Source organism: Pinus tabuliformis, chromosome 8, assembly GCF_031772625.1.
Source record: "Pinus tabuliformis cultivar Carrire ecotype Pingquan chromosome 8, CPIR1, whole genome shotgun sequence".
NCBI classification, from domain to species: Eukaryota; Viridiplantae; Streptophyta; class Pinopsida; order Pinales; family Pinaceae; genus Pinus; species Pinus tabuliformis.
Genome location: NC_142294.1, coordinates 364,812,806 through 364,834,165, shown reverse-complemented (window position 1 = coordinate 364,834,165; position 21,360 = coordinate 364,812,806).

Sequence of the window (21,360 nt, the reverse complement as noted above, 5' to 3'; positions counted from 1 at the left end):
TCATCGCCATACTTACACCAGAGACAACAAGGAAAGGTACAGTCACTCTCCATATCCGAATGCTCATTTCGGTTATAATCATGTTGTTAATGATGAACGTAAAACATGGCATCGAAAAAAATGTACCTTTTGTGGATTACATAACCATACATTTTCTAAGTGTTGAAAAATAATAACAGCACAGAAAGGAGGAGGCATGAAAGACCCTCTCAACAGCAGGCAAAGAAACATGTTAAGAAGATCTGGAGGAAGAAAATGTATTGTAGTCATTGCAACAAAGGTAGCCATCAAGGAGCCACTTGTTGGAGGCTCCATCCAGAGCAGCACCTGAAAGACAAAGTGTCGGTGCATGAACCAGATGAAATGACTGTTTGACAAGTAAAACCACCACAAGGAGGTCCCATTCACATTGATAAGTGAAAAATGGTTTCTAGATATGCTAGCTTGTCATGGTTGTACTTTTGTAAATCATTTGTTGCATTTTAAAATGTAAAAGTGATGATGTGTTTTCCATCACTTGTTAAGCAACAATGATGTCTGGTCTTATTTTGTGTTGCAAGATAAACTGTGAAAGTGATTTCGCGTTTCCATCACTTGTCAAAGCAAAAATAGTGTTTGGCCTTATATTTGTAAATCATGTGTTGCAGTGATGATGTGATTTCCATCATTTGTTGGAGCAACAATGACATGTTGGCCTTGCTTTCATAGCTGGGGGTATTGTTTCCATTTCGATGTAAACTTAACCACCCAGTATGTGTTATAAACTCATGGCAAGTATGGGATGCTTGGGTCATTAGTTGGTCATGTAAGAAAAACATGTAATTTGCAAAATAATGTACTACAGGTTGTAGAGGTTGCAGGTGTCGGCTCATCACTTAGGCTCCGAAGAACAAAGGTGAAGGAGATGGAAGCGATACCTTTTCAGGACACTTGTGATGCAAACAAGGTATAGAGAAGATGCAGATTATTTTTCATGCTTTTGGAGGACCAAAAGCTCCTCAGTGGGGAGGATTGATCCAGGTGGCTCCAGGGACACACATATGACAAAGAGGGCTTATGGAAACTCGGAAATCAAAATGATCAGAATGCTTTCGAACCAGGACCAGAGAATAGATCTCGCTGTCCTAATTGCAGTGGTGCAAATGGTTTGTCAATCCGAGCTCATATGGGGGAGATCGAACCAGTTAAAGTTTTAGTCAAAGTTGGGCTATAGGGTAGGTTTAAGTGTCTTACAATTTGACCAACCCCAAGGCATGAAACCTAGCTCCCAAAAATGGTCAAAATTGTGGCCTCATTAAATTGCCCAATATCCCTTATTTTCTAAAGATTTGAAAATCACCCCTATTTTAATAAAAAATAAAAAAATAAAAAATAATTTTGGGGTGGCAAGCCACCAATCCCACCACCCCTCCCCCCAACCCCAACCAACATATCACAAATAATAATTAAAATTGGCCGATGGGCCATGACCCCCATTGGGCCCCCCAACCCAACTCCAACTGAACCATACATTAAACATAAGATTACATGGGGTGGGTGGGCCACCTCCGGTGGACCCAGCTCACACCCAACCCATACGATGACATCGCATTTAAGGGAGGTCGGTGGGTATCAAGCCCGTGCTAGCCATGTGGGCTGGCCTGCCACAATGCGGCGACCCCATGTTACACTCCAACAACCAATACACCAACCAAACATTAATTCCCCCCATTTAATCCAACGACCCAATCCATCTAATACGAGGTGTTGTGGGAGTTAAGGGGCGGGATGCCCAATGCAGACTTGGCCCCAAAACAAACAAAAAAATAAATACATGCGGTGTTATAAAAAAAAGGTTTTATTATATATGGCGGGGGTAGGATTTCATCCCTCGACCTCCACGCGCCTAATATGGTGACTTAATCACTGGGCCAACAACCTTGTCATTGTTTTATCCACCCAAAATTTCATATAAACCCAACATTTGCACAGTGCGCCCAAGCATGGAGGTCCAAGAGAGTGCACAGAAATCGAGGCGAGACAATTTTTAATTAATTTATTTGCAGGTGTAACCATGAACCTAAGAAAAACACAGGTGGAACCATGACTGGGTGAAATTCTTAGGAGGGTGAAATTTTTGCAGTGTCCAAATTGGACAAATTTTATGTCGATCTTACAACTCTCAGTGACACGAACCCAATGGTGTAGTCATTTTCCTGATCTGAGTAGCATATTTACAGATGACTCGGAGGAGTGAATCTTTGAGGAATCTAGGGGAATCTAAAAGATTACTTAAGCCCCAGATTTCCACTTTCTCAGAATTCATAAATTTGACAGTCGATTTTGCACTATTCAACGCCACAAATCTGATGGTGCATTTAGATTTTCCATTTTCTCATTTCATTTTTTGGCTGCTTTTCTAAGTGGAGTGCAGGTATCAGCATTCAATGTCTAAGCAGTCATTCCATGAGATTCGACACCGCGAGATTGATGGTACGACCAGCTTCAGCAATTTGACATCCTTTTCTTCAGATGGCCTCATGATGTGAGGTATATGCAGTGTCTTCATGTACTTCTTTTGCTATGCATTCTGTTGTACAGATCCCTGTTTTGATGTTTGATGTGGGATCTTGTTTCTTACTTTTCTCATGATTCCTGCTTGATGTGATGCGAAATCATTTGTGGGATGTACTTGTTGTCATGATTCGTCATGTTTTATTTGAGATCTCTTTGTCATCATGTTGATGGACACTCATGTTGCCTCCATGTATGATTGCATTGAAATCCCTTTGATGCATGTTGGCGGGATGTTCATTATCATCATGCATGAGTTCAAGTCATACTGATAGGATTCCTTTTGAATGAGAGTTATTGTAGCGGAACATCTCTTGGAGCCACTCCTACGTGAGGGAATTTTCCTTGTATGATAGCGACATCACCTCTTATGTACATCAGCACTATTGATAGCACTTAATGTAGCAGCCTACACTATCTTAACATCGGGGCGTGGAGACATAGTCCCTCCTAGACGAACTTCGTTATCAACGGCTTATGTTTTCATGTGTTGATGAATGTCATGTTATTCTTCTTTACAACATGTAGATGTATTCATTTATGTTCTTTTAACAATGCAATTTAACACACCACGAAAGTAAAAGGTCTTGGAAGGGTCCTTTGTCACATCCAAATCCGGATCAATGGCCTTCTTCACCATAGTTAACATTCACATCGCTATTTCTACATCATCCTTTTCAACTATTGTTGATACACTACCTTCTTCAACTTCGTCAACTATAGCACATAATACTCATAGACTTACTAAAGGCTTAATAACAGTTATGAGCAACCTTAATATATAGGAATTGCTAATGAGCATGGCCTTTTCTATGCCATAAATATCAAGGATAATTTGTATCCAATTAGGTCGAGGAGGCACTTGCAAAGAATCTAATACCAAATGTGACCTAGCCATATTTAACTTCAATTATTCTAATGGGTGAAAGTCCTAGAGATGCATTAAGAGTGGAAAAAAATGTATTGTATGAGTAACTTGGTGTTCAAAGAAACATACTCTATGTAAGAGCTAATGGAGTTTTCTATTGAAAATGGGGTAAAACTACATTCCTTTGATGAGATTATAACCTTTGTAAGTGAGTATAATCATGCAATAATAAGCAAAGAAACCACAAGCACTAGGTACAAGGCAACCTCAGAAATACCATATTTGTAGAAAATTTATGGCATACAAGAGAGGATACCATATGCAACCATGAAAGATATGAAAGGAACATTAATGGAAGAATGCTTAAAGTTTTCAACAATATTTCCATGTCGGGAGGGCAATGTTTCAACAAAGAATCATAGAGTTCAAGAAGATTTAGTGTGCAACTATGATTTGGTGGAAGGCCATTGAGAAAGCTCAAATTTAATTTTCTCAACACATTTGGATTCTAGAAAATGATAGTTGAAATTTGTAAAATGACTTGTTCCATTTAATCCTTATGCAATGGCCATCTACATATGTTATAGACATTTTTGTGCCTCGCATCAGGGAGCATGGAATGTCGATAATTACAGGGATCCTCAGTCCCTAAACATGTTGTTCTTACCCCTAAAAGAACAAGGTCATCAAACAACAGAACTTCCAATCAGTTCTCCACCTGAAAACACTTCAAAACAGGCTTATTTTGGATCATGTTAGCTGCTTAACTGAGCTTCTGCGCTGTAATGTAACTGTCCCACTCTGTACCTGCGCTGGAAGTAAAAAGTAATGAAGGCTACCTGCGCTGGGCGAGATTGGCCAAGTGGCACAGTCATCCTGCAAGGTGTCAACTGCCCAGGAAGCTTCCAAACTGACACTTGGTTCATCAGATTCGCCTTGTGATGAGTAAGAGGTACTTGATCACCATGTGTAACCAAGGATCTCCAAGTGGACTCAAGAACTGAAGATTAACTGAAGAGGGAGAGGACACAAGGCAGCTTCATGTTAGTCTCAAGCTGACTCATCCTCTCTTCTTCTCTCCTATATATAGAGCTCTTCTATGAGGTCTAAGGGGGCTGGAATTTTGTATTAAGCAAGGAGGTGCTGTTGGATTACAGTTAGAGCTATTGGGTGATTGTTTTACTAGAGGTGAAGAGGAGAGTTCTTGCTGCTGGGGAGGTGCTGCTGGATTGGAGCCATCATTGGTTGTAACCTTCTCAGAACCCTGTTACTTTCTATCAATAAAGTTTTGCATGTTCTCCTATATACTTGTATTACATAGATGTTTTGTGTTTACAAGTATATTTGATGCACCCTAATCCATGTTTCAGTTATGAGTACATGTATCTTGTAGTTTGCTCTCTTGTTTTGTGCAGGATCTGTGTGTAGCTGGACCGGCTGAGAGAGCAAGAAGCTGGGAACGAGATACAAAGAGAGAAGGACAAGGATCGACTAAGCGAAAGACACCAGGTTGGTTGACCTTCTTTTCATTCTCTCTGTATTTTCATAAAGTGGAACATCAAAACTTTACTTTCAGTTGTTGCTAAAGACTGTCACCTTTAGAGTAGGGATAGGGTCATCCGCGTCGGATACTTTTCCCCACAACAAACTGGCGACTCCGCTGGGGAGCCTAGTATCTTGTTGGTGTTTGTAGTATTTTGCTATTCATTTCTTGAAGAAAAGAGTACCAAATCGAAAAGCTTTTGACTATATCAAAAGCGAAGTAGAGGGACTGCTACTCTTACTCTTTGCTGAGCAGATTCAAGATTTGAAGAGCTTATCTACAAAAGAATCTTTACTCTTTGTGATAGATCTTCATCCTCTTGATCATCCCTTAGCCTGTACTTGACCTATAGCTTTTTATTTCAGCAAAAACAGTGCATTTTTGAGCTTTTTATGACCCGGAAAACTTTGTAGACGAAACTCTCGTGAGTCAGTGCAGGCTGTACACAGGCAGCCTGCATTACAGCGCAGGTACTCCCTTCGGGAACTGCGCTGAGAGTAGAATTGGCAGACTAGAACCTGCGCTGGTCCAGTTAGCCCTTGTCTTGCTCAGTCTTCCTTTTGTGTCTTGGCCCTGTTTGCACTTGTTTTTGGCTGATTGCTTGCTGGTTATTGTACTTGCTGTAAGCCACTTCTCCTTGACATTATTCCACCTCAGTTGTGTGATGAAACTGTGAATGTTCTTTCAGTATTTCTTGTTTCAGTTACAGTTTCCCATTGTGAAAAGCGAACCAGTATAGTTGTGGCCTCTTAGATCCTGAACTGTAAAAGTGTCTGTGTGATCTTATGAGCTAGTTTCATTACTGTTCATGGCTGTTTGAGTTTGTTTGCTTTTCACTTTATGGTTTGAATTCATATATTTTTGGTGTTGAAACAAGTACCTGTAAAGCGTCTTTTCATTTTAGAAAAACTGGTTTGTTTACGCTGTAAATTGAATTCAAAAATCATACAACAGTTTTCCTTTTGTCTACATCAACATTAAAGGAAAAGAAAAGAAATACATGCATCTTGCATTTGCATTTTGATAAGTTTGGGTGTCTGATCTAGGAGAAAGTGCATTAGTTTGTGCTTGGTGCTCTGTGTGGAAAGATATTGTTTTTCTCTCCCCTCAGTAGTTAGTATTTTCAAAGCTAAAAAGATTGTGAAAGCTTGCTTATCATTTTAGCTGCATTTAGGAATTTGTACCAATACATCTCGTGGTGATCCTGAAAGACAAACTGATAAACAAGATCAACTTAAAATATATTGAATGAATCTAAAAACGCATTGTAACATAACGCTCACAATAGAGGTCTAGGTAGAGACGTGTTCCGGCGTCGTTAAACGTAGTGACTGTCGATCTCTACGAAGGTGGGTGATTCCTCCTGAGGGACGATAGCACTAATACAGATTTGAGCTCCCGCGTACCGTCGCGTATATTGGGAGACCCCTATAGGAAATTATCCTTTATCCTTAGGAAGCCGTGTCGACCGCCCTACTGATCGCAATGCAGTGAACACTGCATTCATGAAGATCGACCACCCGTACCGTAAAACGTATTCTGTGGTTTCGCGAAAGGTTTGGCACACCCTCTGCCTAGATCTCCAGAGCAGTTTCTTTTGGCTCTTTTCAAACTCTATAATTGAAAAGGTCCAACCGAGCATTTGTCACTTCGGGCTCGTTAATACATCGAAGGCGACTAGAGTCATCTTTAGCTTTTTCTCGACTCTTAAAACATGAAAAAGCAAAGTTGTGTCTAAAAGCGTCTAATAAAATTCATTCAATACGGAAACATAATTCCCCTTTTTGTATTTTAGTTGATCAAGTAATCCGCAACCGTGGAGGAAAGTCAATTAAAACCTCGTCGTTCAGGGAGGCTTGCGAGTCAACCACCTTTGTCTCCGGAACCGAGAGTAGTACGGGCAAAGCGATCTCGCTGGACCAGGTCAAAATCTCCTTTTAAAGTTAGAACGGAAGTTCCAACAACATCTGAGATTCTGGTCACTCCCAATATTTCTGGAATCCCTGCCTCTATTGAAGAAGTTCAACAGCAACAGAAGGACAGTTGTACTGATCCTAGTCTGAAAACAAGTACTTGCATAACTGAGCCAGTTCCATCTGAAACCGGTCCACAGAGTCTTATTGTTCAAACAACTGTCGCTGTCGAAGCAACCCCTTCTTCGGTACCAGAAATCTATTACGGACCTGACGGTCTGCCTCTTCCTCCTGGTCTGATTGCAATAGAAGAAATCGTAGAGGACCAGCAAGCAAATACTCCAATTCATTTTGGAGTAGGTACCACTCTTTTTCCTTCTGCATCAGAAGTTTGTCTATCGCCATCAGAAGTTCCTGAAGAATTGTTAGGAAGTTTATTGGATAGACTTAAAATGTCTGAACAACCGTCGACATCTAGAACTGTGCCAAACGACACAGCGACAACAGAAGCTCCTGCTGCCATTCCAACGATGTTTGCCGGCATACCAGCCGTCCCGACTAGCTCTCATCAGCTAGAAGGAGTCCACCCAGGGACTATTATGACAACTTGGTCTGTTCCAGTTTGTTCTTCCGGTATAATACCCGGTAATTCTTATGTTGAAACTAGACAAATTGATCCCTTTGGGAATCATTTTGGGCCATCCAGTCCTCAAAGGCCATCTACACCCTTGAGCTCCAAATTGTTACTGTATGGGGGGCAATATGCCCTTTCACTTCCCCTTTCGGGGGGATACCCATACGGCAGTTTTCAACCACATTCAGGTTTGACTGAAGTAACGACGAGTGGTTGGGTACCTATGTTACCTCAACAACCAAGAGTTGTATATTCCATGCAACAGTGTGTACCTATGTCTAGTATCCCGACGACGCCAGCAATTGTAACCGTGTCGCAAGTTCAATCGATGCCTGTTGTATGTCAACCCCAAGTTGTAATGCAACAGCCTATTGACCCTGCAACACAACCACAATCGCCAACTGCCGAGACGACACAGATACAAACGGGGACCATAACCCCGCACCTTGGTCCGTCGGTTAGTGTCGCACAACAAAACATGGCTTCACAACCAAGGATGGTGCAATACCAACAACCTCAGTTTCAACAGGTGTACCAAGGATCTGAGCAACAGATCTTTGTGAATAGTGGGCAACCCTATATTCAGAACGGGTTAAATCAACCACTTTACAGTGGCCAAGCCCACCAGCCATATCAGTCATATCAACATCAGTTGCATTATGCTGGTGTGCAAAGGCCTACTGCTCAGGCGATTCCATCATATCCAGGGTACGCCTCGTCAAACCTGAATCAACAGTTGCCATTCGTGGCGACCTTAGAATTACCAGATTTACATCGTTTGACAAACGATCCAATCGCCTATGCCCATTGGTGGCCAGCGATTCCTCACAAACTTCCTTCGGACATTCCTAAATTCAATGGAAATCTGGGCGAAGACCCGTCGAATCATGTGATGACATTCCATCTGTGGTGTTCGTCGAATACCTTGAATGATGATTCGATAAGGCTTCGCCTTTTCCAGAGGACATTGACTGGTCCGGCGGCCAAATGGTATATTGAATTACCTAGAGCCTCTTTCGACAATTTTAGTTCCCTAGCCACGACTTTCTTAACACACTTTCAGTTACCTATAAGGTACGAAACTGGAACAGAGATTTTGACCAATTTCAAGCAGACAACGGCCACACATATATCTGATCATATACATGAGTGGCGTCGTCGTCGCAGAATGGTAAAGACCTATGTTCCAGATCAGCTATTAGCTGAGTGGTTTATAAAGTCGCTTCTGCCGGCAATTACAGAAGATGTGGCCAAGGGAGGCGTCGTAACAGAGGAGCAAGTTATTGCTTGTGCTCAATATTTGGACTTAGTGTATACTCAGTCAGGCACGCTCTATGATAAGATACTTGATGCCCCCAGACCGGAATTTTCAATCCCTCCTCCTCCCGGATCGAACAGTGACTCTCATGCCGGTGATGGCGTGATTGGAACTGCAAACGCTAAGTCGACAAGGGATTCGAATAAGAAAGCCCGTAAGACTTCGAATCAAAAAGCAAATCAAGAGATTCTTGCTTCAGAGGTAAACGCTGTATCTACGGATAAAGACAAAAACTCCAATCAACCAGGAAGCAAGAAGAAACAAAACAAAGGGAAGAAGAAGAATCAAGGTGGATCATCCCCTCAAAAAACTTCTTCAAACCCTCCTGGGCAAAAGAAACAATTTCCTCCATGTCAAATATGTGATGAAAATCATTCAACAAAGAACTGTCCGTTCAAAGCTGAGTTAAAGAGGTTCCTAAAAAGTTCCCAAACTTCAGCTGTGTTGACTGATCCGTTTCCCGCCCCAGGTCAAAATATGGTTGATAGTGGAAATGCTTCCCCGTCTCAAGTGCTTATGTTGTCGGTTTCTAAGCAAAGTGATGCTCTGATCTCGACTAGGAATAAAGATTATGGGAATCCGCTGGTGTCGAACGACAAAGGGAAAGATCAACCCAGTAGTTCGACAACGACTTCGGCAGAAGTTGTACCCCCCCTCACACATGAATTAACAATAAAGCCGCCTAAGGGAGTAGTCCACAAGTCGACATTCAACCCTCGCGCTAGAGCGGCGCAACACTATAATATAGTGGAGGATTTGGCCCAATCGCCATCTGCTATGTCAACTCTTGAGGTACTACAAAATTGCCCATCCCAAAGACAGGCATTGTTATCAGCAATTGGTGGAGTGGATCCTAAAGATTCCAATCTTGTATCCTTTGATCACAAAGGATATGATCCTCAGTTACCAGCGCAATTAGCTTTCCTTATTCAAGTGAAAGCACTCAACAAAACTGTTCATAGAACGATTATTGATGAGGGTGCATCGACATGTATCATGTCGATGAGTTGCTGGAAAACTCTTGGATCTCCAACCTTGTCGCGATCTTCGACGACATTGAAAGCATTTGACGGTAGGTCGTACACTCCGTACGGTATCCTAAATAACTTTAAGGTTGAACTAGGAGGAAAAACAGTAGAGATTGATGTTGAAGTCATTGATGGCAATCTTGACTATAACATCCTACTGGGAAGACCATGGATATATGCCATGGCAGCTGTAGTGTCGACATATTTTAGGAAGATCGCATTCCCATTTGAAGGAGGGATTACGATCGTCGACCAACAGAATTTCCTCCCTAATGGTTCACAAGTTACTGGAAGCATTCCCCTGATCCATGGGAGCGACCATTCGATAAAAGATATCGGAGTAGGCTTGCTAAAAGATCCCACAATGATGGGAACTTTCGCGTTGCCACCTCCTTCCCATATAGTGGATATCCCGTTTGTAGCAACATGCAACATGGTATCTTCATCGAAGGTCGCAGAAGACAAAGTCGTCATGGATCATCAAGTGGTATTGCCTCCTAGCCCCATTGAGATATTGTAGCAATCAATGTTTCGGGCATGGGAGGTGAGCCCAAATGAACGCTCGTCAAGCGTTTGGGTAGATAGGTCCGAAGAATATGGTACCCCATTAGATCCATGGTCAAAAGTTCATGGGACTGACGAAGGAATCTTACAATCAATGATGATTGAGGGGACACCATGGAATGATAACCACCATCGTTCCCTTCTTCCAGAGTGTGAAGAAGAAACTCATCACGACCTATATCACCCTTCAGTATTTGAATTCCTAACAAATACTGTAAATACGGTGGATTCAGAGAGAAACCTATCCAATATTGAAGAGACTATAGCCATAAACATCTCGACAAAATCTGATGTTGTTGAGAATATTCATGTCGGCAAAAGTTATTCCCCTTCAGAACTGGAAATATATAGTGCTCTCTTTCGCGAATTTAGAGATGTCTTTGCATGGTCATATGATGAAATGCCAGGCATTGACTCGAGCATAGTTGAACATGAAATTAAAATGTATCCTGATGTCAAACCAGTAAGACAACGGCTTCGGCAGGTACATCCGAAGAAAGCCGCTGCCGTTAAGGCGGAAGTTGAAAAACTCCTCCATGCTGGATTCATCTACCCGGTTCCTCTAACCGATTGGGTATCAAATATTGTCCCTGTTATGAAAAAACAAGGGACGATAAGAGTGTGCGTCGACTATAGGGATGTAAACAAAGCCTGTCCAAAGGACAACTACCCTACACCCTTCATCGACCAGATAATTGATGAATGCGCCGGATGTGAAATCTTTTCCTTTATGGATGGATTTTCCGGGTATAATCAAATAAATATCCGCCCACAGGACCAGTCTAAGACTGCATTCATCTGTCCGTGGGGCACATTCGCTTATCGAAAATTACCCTTTGGTTTAAAGAACGCAGGGGCGACGTTTCAGAGGGAAATGAATTATGCCTTCCATGACATCAAGAACATTGTTCAACCTTATCTCGACGATCTTCCGGCTCATTCGCGGAAGCGGACTGATCATCCGCGGCATTTGAGAGCAATATTTCTACGTTGCCGACATTATAAGATAAGACTCAATCCGCACAAGTGTGTGTTTTGCGTCGGTTCTGGTCGTTTACTTGGCTTTGTTGTCTCTAAGGATGGGATTCGTCTCGACCCCTGTAAGGTTCAGGCGATCATTAATTTGCCTCCACCTTCAAATTTGCTTCAGATTCAGAAACTCCAAGGGAAAGCAAACTTTCTGAGGAGGTTCATTCCAAATTACGCAGAACTTGCCAAAGGTTATACTCGTCTTTTGAAAAAGGATGTACCCTTTGTCTGGGACCAGGTTGCGCAAGCTTCCTTTGACGCTCTGAAAGATTGTCTAGTAAGAGCATCATTAATGTACGCCCCAGACTATCAAAGAGATTTTAACCTGTATCTAGCTGCAGCAGATACGACCATTGCGATGGTCTTAGTGCAAGAGGTCGATGGAATTGAACATCCTATTTATTATTTAAGTAAAAACTTAAATGATACAGAAAGTAAATATTCCTATGTTGAAAAACTAGCGCTTGCTGCTGTTCAAGAGATTCAAAGATTTCGACATTATGTCCTCTTTAGGAAAACTACCGTTTTGTCAGATTGCAATCCCATGACATATATACTGTCGCGACAGTTGCTTGGGGGCAAATATTCAAAATGGATAGCCATCCTTCAAGAGTTTGATTTAGATTTTGTAAAATCCAAATCGAAGAAAGCTCTAGTTTTCGCGGAATTATTGTGCGATCTCCCATCGTCGTCCAACGATGAAACATCAGAAGAGTCAATCGTGGATGAAAATTTGTTTCTGATATCAGTAAGCGATGAGTGGTATGGAGATATCATTGTTTATCTCCAAACCCAAAAATTTAGGCCTAATACCTCACACTCGGAACGGAAACGTATACGATACCAATCAAAAGATTACATGATCGTCGGTGATACACTTTACCGTCGTGGCGTCGATACGATTCTGAGGAGGTGCCTTACCCATGAGGAGGCCGAAAAAGCCCTGAATGATTGTCATTCAGGCGCGTGCGGGGGGCATCAATCTGGATATGCAACAGCACAAAGAATCTTACGAGCAGGACATTTTTGGCCAACTATGTTTAAAGATTGCATAATAGCTGTTAGAAGTTGCCATGCATGTCAGATCTTTGATAGCAAAACCAGAAGACCGCCGGCACCCTTACAGCCGATAGTTGCTGTTGGGCCCTTCGCCAAGTGGGGCATCGATTTCATGCAATGTAACCCCACCTCGACCGGGAGGCATGGGTATATTATAGTCGCCGTTGACTATTTTACCAAATGGGCCGAGGAGATGCCTACATTGGATAACACTGGTGAAACAGCTGCCCTTTTCTTTTTCAATCATGTAGTCGCCAGGTTCGGCGTTCCGCAAGCTATAGTGACAGATCATGGATCGTATTTTCGCAATCACATGATGGTTGAGTTAGCTGCCAAACTAGGGCTATCGCACGACAGCTCTACCCCGTATTATCCACAAGCCAACGGACAAGTTGAAGCAATCAACAAAGTCCTGAAGCGTATGTTGCAAAGGATGATAGGGGTTCACAAGAGAAGATGGCATCTAATCCTGTACTCAGCATTATGGGCTTACCGAACCTCGGTAAAGAACGCCACTGGGTTCACGCCATTCCAATTGGTGTATGGCCTGGAGGCAGTCTTACCGATCCAGTGTGAAATTTCGTCTCTTAAACTCGCAATTGACCTCCTCCCCGGAACCTCAGAAGAAGAGGCTCGTTTCCTGGAATTGATCCAGTTGGATGAAAACCGTCGTGATGCCGCTTTGGCAAACAAGGCTCATAAGAAACGAGTCAAAACACAGTTTGACAAGAATGTCAAACCGCGCAACTTCTCTGAGGGTGACTTGGTTTTGCTTTACGACCAAGAATCCGATAAATTAGGAGCAGGAAAATTTCAGTCCTTATGGATGGGTCCCTATATTGTTAAAAGGGTGTTAGCAAAAGGAGCCTACGAGTTAATGGATTATGATGGAATACCACTGGCGCAACCCCGTAACGGGTTGTATCTCAAGCGTTACTATGCCTAAATAGTAACCTGAGTGCTTTTGTTGTATTTTGTTTTCGCTAAAATGTTTGTTTCGGTAGTAATCCACCCTTCTCGTTTGTTGCAGATGTCGAATTATTCTGATACATATGTGGGATATGCCGACGGAGCAAGTCGTAGTACGCGGAATTTGTCCTCCGCTGCCTGGGCCATTTTTGATCCAAGCGGCGAGTTAGTGAGTTTCAGAGGTGTGTGTATTGGACGGTCAACAAACAATATCGCTGAGTATAGTGCGTTGATCGAACTCCTCTCTGATACCATTGCTCATGGTATACGCTGACTAATTGTTAGGCTAGACTCACAACTTGTGATACTACAACTCACTGGTATATATTCAGTCCGCAATCCAGCTATTTATCGTATGTTTCTAAGAGTTAAGATTTTGGAAAGAGAGTTTGATTCATTTCAATACCAACATATTTCCAGAAACTTGAACACATTAACAGATTCATTGGCAAACTATGTATTAGATAGACATTTACAACATATATAAAAAGAGATGCATCGGTGCTATGCAAGTGGATCACAAATAAACTGAAATAAACTCCGAAAATCAAAATATATAAAGCTGTTTATAGTTTGTACATAATGTGCTGTAATCAAAACAAAATTGGTCATATGACCTAGAACTCAAAAAGATTCTAGGGGGCACCCTAGCCTAGTGGTGCTCATGAAAGTACGTCACGGTCTGTGCGATCATGCGCAAGAGACGAGTCCATCGTCTAGGTACGCCAATGGTGTGCCGCTGCAACTGTAAAGGTAACTCGTCAATCTGTACATCAGGAAGACCACGAGTAAGGCTCTCAACCTGCTCCTGCACAGCTGCAAGTATCTCAGTATCACCAAGGTCGCGAATAACAACTCTCCTAGCAGGCTCTGCTGCTGGGGCAGCAACTGGCGATCGTGGACGAGCTACTGGACGAGCAGGACCAACATCTGCATGTACCCAAGAGTTTGATCAGTTTTGAACAGTAAACATCATGAATAAAAACAATAAACAGTGATATGGTCAGAGATTTTACCAATAGCGCCCCATTGCTCGCCATCCGGAAGCACCAAGTCCGGATCACCTCGGTAGTCCATACCCACATATGGATACTCAGAAAATGCCATCTCCTGACGCTCGAACCACCTAAAGAAGGACTCAGTGAATGTAATATGAGGTTGACCAGCATGCCGGGACATATGGTCAACCCACCTCTGCATGCGTGGCTCGGTCGGAGAAGGCACATCGAGCAAGATGTACTGAGGTTGCATCAATGGGATTTTCTCCAAGACAAAGGCAGTGAGAATAGAACCAAATCCAAAGTTCTTCAGCCCCCCGTCCTTTACCTTGGTCAATTGACTTTTCATCTGGATAAGTACTGCATCACACCAGTTAAACACTTTCGGTTGGAGACACTCCAAGGCGTGCTGCATATAAGATCTGTTGGCAACATGTAAAGCTGCGCTACCGGCCATCCTACCAATAGTAAACAGAATGGACCTGAGAGACCTGTCAGTGATGTCACGGATATTGATCTTGCCGTCTTTGCTCGGTTGTGAACCTTCCCGGCAATACTGATGGATATAGTCTCTGGTGGAAGTAGTCCCTCGAGCCGTACCTGACAAAGAAATGGGAGCACCCCGCCTTGACAACCCAGTCAAGAAGTACATGTCCTCTATGGTCAAGGGGAAGGACTTCCCCCTAATCTGGAATACTTGGTTAACAGGATCCCAAGCATCAAGCATATACTGCAGTAAAGAAATCTGTGCTCTCATGCTAGAGATACGGAAGAACTTCAGCAGGCCACAGTTCCGAAGCGCGTTCACCGTGACTGGGTCATGGAGTGCAACCATGTCCTCTGCTTCATGTTCTCGTTCTCGCCATGTAAGGGACATTTTGTTCAAATTTCCCTACAATCAAACAAGAGAAAGAGTAAGTTCCTGATTTTGATGAAAATCTGGCGAAAAATCATCAAAAAACTCATGCAAAATCAGCTGTTTTAGGCCCAGCGCAGGCAGAGAGTCTTCCCCCTGCTCTGGAACTCAGTCTGCCTTGAGGCTGCCTGAAATACAGCGCAGATTTCGAAAGGGGAACCTGCGCTGATGCCAGGGCGCCCTAATGGAACCCCTGGGGCCCAGAAACTCTGAAAAACATGCATGAAACTGAAAAAGGAAACCATGAAAGTGAAGGGCTAAGGTTTAGCTCCTACCTGGTCCAAACGGCGCCGAAAATCGTCCACAGAATCTCCCGGAATCAGCTGGTGAAAATCAAGGAAGAAGAGGCACCTCCAGAACTCCAACAAGCAAAATGCAAATGAAATGGTAAATGAGAGGTAAAAACCCCTTTTTATGACTTTTTACATAGTTTAAAGTTAAATATTAGGGTTATAATCTCGTTTTCATGCAAATATTGTCCATTTCTAACAAAATTTGTTGCAGCAATTGAAGATGAAGTACCACATTTGAAAAGAGAAAAGCTAGTAAAAGTAAAAAATGGAATTTGACCATGAATCGAGCAGTTTTACCACGGAATTTATGCTCGTTAAAAAATAGAAAAGTGTGAGCAGAGTTTTTCGCCAACGTTCAAGCTCATTAAAAAATGAACCTATCTCGGTAAATAACCATTGCAATCGTAAATTTATAAGCCTTAAAAGACTTGGTCGTGTTTTCATCCATCACCTCCATTTTATTTGGCCGATCGTTCACCCCCATATGTGTGTTTACCTATTTTGAGGAACAGCTGCGAAGAGTGATTTCACCTAGCCATCCTTGTGACACTACCGTGATTGGAAAATTCCAATTTGTACCTGGAATCAGTTGCTATCCCTGTTTATCACTCGTTCCCCAAAAGACGAGTCTTCTTTGAGCTCTTTTCACTGACTCGTAAAATATGAAAAGTTTGCCGAGTTTTGGCCTTTTAGCTCGTTAAACGACCGAAAGCTATCCCTCCTCTAGATTTTAATCTTTTTGGACCCGAGGGATTATTACACAAAAAGATCGAGCGCTTGTCTTGTTCGGCTCGTAAAAGTACCGAACAACCATCCCTTCTGTATTGTTTTATACTTTTTCGGACTTAAGGGATTAGATGACGAAAAAGGAATTTCGGAGTTAACTTTCTGTACCTTTTCAGACTCTCTAAAAATGAAAAGGACCGAGTTTTCATTGTCGTTAGACTCGTTAAAATGATTAAATAGCGACAAACTTGTCTTTAGACGAGAACGAGTTTCCCTATCGCTAGGCTCGTTAAATCATAGCGATGGGCTTGCCCGAAGGGCAGGTTATAGAACAAGCATATGTTATCCTCCTCAAGCTTGACAAAAATAAAGAGGTACTGGTCAGAAATGACTGGGGAAAAATTGGGAGAACATCAAAGTTTAAAGGTAGCAAGTCACTCTTGAACATGACACTTTTCCTCCGTACCACATCGGGTTGGGTTGTTTCATTCACCGGTCTCATCACCATGGTCCTCGCCACACCATCCACATTTGGGGTAATGCTACCGATCCATCGCATCAGTGTCGTTATATGTTCAAGAGGGGTCATTCTGAAAGTGTCAACCGTGTCCCATCCACTACCATACATTATCCTTCATCCATTCATGATCGCCACCCTGAATCATATTTCACAGTTTGTTTTCGCCTCCACTAAAATCATTAGCTCCGTTCCGTGTCATTGATGTGGGATTCATTAAGGCCCTCCCTTGACGGATCGCTTCTTGTCGACTTCAGCTCATTATCCAAGAAGTTGATCTAGGAACACCCCCATCAGTACTTTGAAGCTTGCATGCCTCAATGGCAAGTTTCTCACTTCCGGCGACAGGTATACATCAATGACCTTCGACCAGAAGATTTTGCATGGCGTTCGACGCCAAGTCCTTTATTCACGCCACGTGAATTGTACTGCAGTACCTTGAGGGTCATCGTCATTATTGGTGATTCCTCTCGCGCTTGTTAACGGTTTTCATTATTGACCGGTAATCAAGCGATGTCTTTCCATGTTCGACTTCAGCGCAATTCTCACATGGATCGACTTGTACGTAGAGTGAAGATCGAACGAGTGTGAAGACCCCGGATCTAGTTTCATCCATCCAGGCTGCGATATATATTCAGGAAATATAAAAGCATTTGCCATGTACATCATTGCAGCAGATGATCATCCTATTCAAAGGATGATAATTTCAGCAGAAAATTATCAGTCTATCTTCAGACGATCGTCTGTCATATGTACCAAAATGTATTTATAGAAAGCTGAGCATGGGAATGTCTGCCTCAGCTAGATCATGAGAATAATGATGAATGAAAAATAATGTATTGTATTGTATTGTATTACAGGGCACTCTCCTCAGCACTGGAACGAACTTCGGATCCTCTAGATAAAGCATTTCACCCAATAAACGGCCTCATACTTTAGGGGGCAACTGTTATAGACATTTTTGTGCCTCGCATCAGGGAGCATGGAATGTCGATAATTACAGGGATCCTCAGTCCCTAAACATGTTGTTCTTACCCCTAAAAGAACAAGGTCATCAAACAACAGCACTTCCAATCAGTTCTCCACCTGAAAACACTTCAAAACAGGCTTATTTTGGATCATGTCAGCTGCTTAACTGAGCTTCTGCGCTGTAATGCAACTGTCCCACTCTGTACCTGCGCTGGAAGTCAAAAGTAATGAAGGCTACCTGCGCTGGGCGAGATTGGCCAAGTGGCACAGTCATCCTGCAAGGTGTCAACTGCCCAGGAAGCTTCCAAACTGACACTTGGTTCATCAGATTCGCCTTGTGATGAGTAAGAGGTACTTGATCACCATGTGTAACCAAGGATCTCCAAGTGGACTCAAGAACTGAAGATTAACTGAAGAGGGAGAGGACACAAGGCAGCTTCATGTCAGTCTCAAGCTGACTCATCCTCTCTTCTTCTCTCCTATATATAGAGCTCTTCTATGAGGTCTAAGGGGGCTGGAATTTTGTATTAAGCAAGGAGGTGTTGTTGGATTACAGTTAGAGCTATTGGGTGATTGTTTTACTAGAGGTGAAGAGGAGAGTTCTTGCTGCTGGGGAGGTGTTGCTGGATTGGAGCCATCATTGGTTGTAACCTTCTCAGAACCCTATTACTTTCTATCAATAAAGTTTTGCATGTTCTCCTATATACTTGTATTACATAGATGTTTTGTGTTTACATGTATATTTGATGCACCCTAATCCATGTTTCAGTTATGAGTACATGTATCTTGTAGTTTGCTCTCTTGTTTTGTGCAGGATCTGTGTTTAGCTGGACCGGCTGAGAGAGCAAGAAGCTGGGAACGAGATACAAAGAGAGAAGGACAAGGATCGACTAAGCGAAAGACACCAGGTTGGTTGACCTTCTTTTCATTCTCTCTGTATTTTCATAAAGTGGAACATCAAAACTTTACTTTCAGTTGTTGCTAAAGACTGTCACCTTTAGAGTAGGGATAGGGTCATCCGCATCGGATACTTTTCCCCACAACAACATAGGCCTCAAATTTTCCTTCTCAAGAAAATATTGCTTCCAAAGAAACCCTTGACTTAGGTGCAATTCTTTTGTGTCATATCAACCACCGAATTTATAAAGTTCTCCAAAACATTAGAGGTCCAATGTAGAGACCTCTTCTCCATTATGAGCCAACAATATTTTCTCGAAGATAAATACATTTCTTTTTCTAGTCACGTGGTTGCAAAGAATGTAGTGAGTGCCAAATAACTATGCATCTCGACAATGTTGGTGTTGTAGTGGGTTTCTTTTCCTTTTTTTTTCAATTTGGCCAAACCAAATTCTAGGAGGGTTTCTTTGCATTTTTTTTTTCAATTTGGCCAAACCACATTCTATGAAAGGAGCATTTAAATAGCTGTCCCGAAGAAAATTTTCATCCTGTATGTCCTTATTAGTGACCGCTTTTTTGGAATATTTGTGAATATAAATGAGCCTCCTTGTTATGCCAACTGTAATTTTGTATCATTATAGCTACAATAGTCAATCAAAATGTCATTCTCCGTATAATAAAATAAAGAAGAAAATTAATTCACAAACAATTGTTATGGAAAGAAAAATATAAATTAAAATACAAGCCTCCCAATTGTCCAACATACTATGGAAAGAAAAATCTAAATTAAACTACAAGACTCCTAATTTTCCAACCTGGTATCCGAGCTAAGATTTGAAGATCATAACACATTGACGTTTAATCAAAGTTTGATGCTCTTTGTGATTTCATTGGCTAGTTGCGGTATATTAAACATAATTTTCGATTTCTTGTATTAAAGATGGATCTTTGAGGCTCAGATTTATATAATATTGGTTTGTTATATTCCTGAGCAAGCTTGCACAATACTATGTACTAGAGCTCAGGGATATTTTCTAACCGCATCTATGGCTCAACTTGGTTTTGATTTTGTAGCAAGAGGCTCGATATATGTATCCTGTGTCTCACATAATCAAAATAAGACTCACATTTATTATAATAACCTACACTTGTTATAATCTTCCATGGCCTGTTTAGATATGTTCTCCGTGGCTTGCTCATTACAAAGACACGATATCTTTTCTATGGCACACAAAGGACTCATGAATCAATCATACTATACTGACATCAAATTAGATGGCTCACTCTGACTACTTCTATGGTATCACAAATATCCTGTGATATTGCACCACATTATGAAGGATTTATAACTGTATGGTTGCTGTGAGATTCTGGGCATATAATACATCAACCTTACCTATTTGATGAATACCCTGATCCCAATTTTGACGTGAAGTGGCTCGGTCTCGTAGGAGAAGTAACAATGTAGTTCGCATGGCAAATTTAGATCTCACTGTGGCTTTGGTGTCACACTCCATACTTTGGCTGTGGTTTAAATTCTTTGGGATCCGCTCATAGTGGTGACTTGTTGATGGCTCGATTGTATACTTCTGTGGCATCAATAGTATTGAAATCCATATCGTGATATGGCTTGCATAATTGATAAAGAATGTGACTCGCAATGCTACAGTGGATGGGACATTAGTATACCATGGTTCGTATAAACTACATTGAGATAATATGACTTAATCAATAATGACATGTGGCAAGTATATTGAAGGATAAATTTATATGCCAGACAATTGTACATGTTACTATGGCCACTATGCATATACATAGAGTGACATATATTTGATATGCTGTGTAAAAGCTAACCTATAGATTTGATAATCATTCCTGTGGTTTTGAAGACACAAACTTGAAGTATGGATAGTCATGATAACTTAGAAGGCCTATGTGAGGAATGGCTATGATTTTGGAGAGTTATGATGAGTATGTCCTCTATGATATACTAGTGACCTTGTTTGACAATAAGACTGTGATCAATAATATGGTAGTAACTAGATGGTAATGACAATGATGGTAAATGGACAACAGTTTGGATCATCTCCAAGAAATGTGATAACTTGGTTCAAGAAAGGAATGATATCTAAAGATTGGCATAAGATCTAATTGGCAGATCAACATAGGAGAAATTGAGTCATTTGTTGAAGAATTCTTGACACATTATTTGAAGGCACATTTTCTGGAATGTGGCCAAACTTGACACTTGAAGAGAATCCATATCTTTGCAAGGAAGAAGTAAGGTAACATTTGCAAAGGTACATGTTTATTAATTTGTGTCAAGCTCATGTTGATTATTTAGAAGATGAAGGGTTTGTAAAGTCTTTAGGGTTTTGCAATTAATTTGTTGCATCTAGGGTTTGTAGATACGTGTAGTCGGCCCTTAGTATTTAGGGTTGCTAAACCCTAGATTGAATTAACCTTAGGAACGAAAAACCTAATTGTTTGTTCCCTTTAAAGAAGTCATAGCTCTTGGGCAACAAAATCTAGGGTTTGTATGAAGAATTTAGGGTATGTTGTAAAA